Here is a 2,561-nt window from a genome sequence, read left to right as displayed (position 1 = left end):
CTCAAGATCCAGGGCTCGCGATCCAGGACAGAGGAGCGCAGGATCATCCATGACTCCGGATCCCGGCGTATATAGACACCAAAAAGAAAGACATTTGGGGAAGCTGGGTTAATCGGAACATGAGAGTACACAGGTATAGACAGAGAGAAGGAAGAAGTAAGATGTCCCCCGACAAACTAAGCCTATATCAGCAAAACTAGGGGCTGAATCTAATCAGCCCTAACTATAAGCTTTATCAAAAAGGAAGGTCTTAAGCGCACTCTTAAAAACGGATAGGGTGTCTGCCGCCCGAACACAAACTGGAAGCTGATTCCACAAATGTGGAGCTTGATAAGAAAAGGCTCTGGCTCCCATTGTACTTTTAGAGACTCTAGGAACAACCAACAACCCTGCATTCTTGGAACGCAATGCCCTAGTAGGACAGTAGGGTATAATGAGTTATTTAAGGTAAGATGGCGCCTGCCCATTAAGGGCTTTGTAGGCGAGAAGAAGAATTTTAAATTCTATCCTGTGTTCTATAGGGAGCCAGTGTAAGGCAGCCAGAACAGGAGTAATGTGGTCCCTTTTCCTAACTCTGGTTAGTACACAAGCCGCAGCATTTTGAATCAGCTGAAGCGACTTGACTGACTTCTTGGTACACCCTGATAATAAAGAGTTACAATAATCCAGCCTTGAAGTAACAAATGCATGGACTAGTTTCTCTGCATCGTTTTGAGGCAAGATATGCCTGATTTTTGCAATGTTACGTAGATGGAAGTAGGCGGTCCTTGAAATTGATTTTATGTGGGCGTTAAAGGATAAATCCTGATCAAATATAACACCAAGATTCCTTACAGTCTCACTGGAGGCCAAATTAATGCCATCCATAGTTAGTATATCCTTAGATAATTTGTTTCGTAGATTCTTCGGGCCAAGTACAATAACTTCAGTTTTGGTCGTGTTTAACATCAAAAAGTTTAAGGTCATCCACGTTTTTAAGTCCTTAAGGCAGTCTTGAATTTTATTTAGATGATTAATTTCATCAGGCTTGATTGATAAATATAGTTGAGTATCATCCGCATAACAATGAAAGTTTACAGAATGATTCCTTATAATATTGCCTAACGGAAGCATATATAATGTGAACAAAATAGGTCCGAGCACTGAGCCCTGTGGCACTCCATGGCTAACTTTGGTTTGCGTGGAAGATTCATCATTGACACGTACAAACTGAGAGCGTTCAGATAGATAGGACCTAAACCAGTCTAAAGCAGTTCCCTGTATGCCAACTAAGTGCTCTAGTCTTTGCAATAAGATATCATGGTCGATAGTATCAAATGCAGCACTGAGATCGAGCAAAACAAGAATAGAGACACGTCCCTTGTCAGAGGCTATTAGAATGTCATTTGTGACTTTAACCAGAGCTGTCTCTGTGCTATGATGTGTTCTAAAGCCAGACTGAAAATCTTCAAATAAATCATTGTTTTTTAAGTAATCACACAACTGTTTTGCGACCGCTTTCTCACGAATTTTTGAGAGGAACGGAAGATTGGAAATAGGTCTATAGTTGGATAAAACCTCTGGATTGAGGTTGTGCTTTTTAAGAAGCGGTTTTATCACTGCTACTTTGAATGATTGTGGAACATAGCCTGATAATAAAGACATATTCATAATATTTAATAAATAAGTGCTAATTAATGGAAAAACTTCCTTCAACAGCTTAGTTGGAATTGGGTCTAACATGCACGTTGATGGTTTAGAAGAGAGAATCATTGAATTTAATTGTTCAAGGTTTATGGCTGAAAAGCATTCTAGTTTACTATCTAGTGTAATATTAGAACTTACGTTTCCGGGAGCTGTTGATAACACTATACTGGTCAAAGGCAAGAGGTCATTAATTTTGTTTCTAAGAGTAACAATTTTATCGTTAAAAAAGCACATAAAATCATTACTACTGAGTGCTATGGGAATAGAAGGCTCAATCGAGCTGTGGCTTTCTGTCAGCCTGGCTACAGTGCTGAAAAGAAATCTTGCATTATTCTTATTCTCATCTATTAATGAAGAGTAGTAGGCTGCTCTCGCTTTACGCAGTGCTTTCTTATATTCATTGAGAGTAATATGCCAAATTAAACGAGATTCTTCAAGTTTAGTGGAACGCCATATCCTTTCAAGTTGTCTCGACTTTTGCTTTATTTTGCGGGTTTCGGCATTATGCCATGGAGCTAATCTATGTTGTTTTATTTTCTTCTTTTTCAAAGGAGCAACAGAGTCTAATTTTATTCGCAGCGCATCTGTAGCACTATCAACAACATGATCAATTTGGGGTGGTGTACATTTTGTATAAGTTTCCTCCCTTACATGCAGACATGCTATCGAGTTAAGTATTGGTGGAATCTCTTCCTTAAATTTGGCTATAGCACTAACAGATAGGTTTCTGCTGCAGGAGCTTTTGACTAATGCTTTGTAGTCTCGTAACAGTACTTCAAAAGTTACTAAGAAATGGTCGGATAAAGCAGGATTATGCGGTTCGACTAATAGTTGCTCAATTTCAATACCATAAGTCAGAACAAGGTCGAGAGTGT

General features: G+C 39.1%; 1 pseudogene; it reads right to left on the bottom strand.

The window, feature by feature from the left end:
* Positions 1 to 219: 219 nt before the first annotated feature.
* On the bottom strand, positions 220 to 1,116 carry LOC117547717 (annotated as a pseudogene).
* Positions 1,117 to 2,561: the final 1,445 nt, after the last annotated feature.

This window comes from Gymnodraco acuticeps, unplaced genomic scaffold, assembly GCF_902827175.1.
Source record: "Gymnodraco acuticeps unplaced genomic scaffold, fGymAcu1.1, whole genome shotgun sequence".
In the NCBI taxonomy this organism is placed as follows: Eukaryota; Metazoa; Chordata; class Actinopteri; order Perciformes; family Bathydraconidae; genus Gymnodraco; species Gymnodraco acuticeps.
Note: the sequence above shows the minus strand (reverse complement) of the source record. Positions and strands in the feature narration are given on the sequence as shown.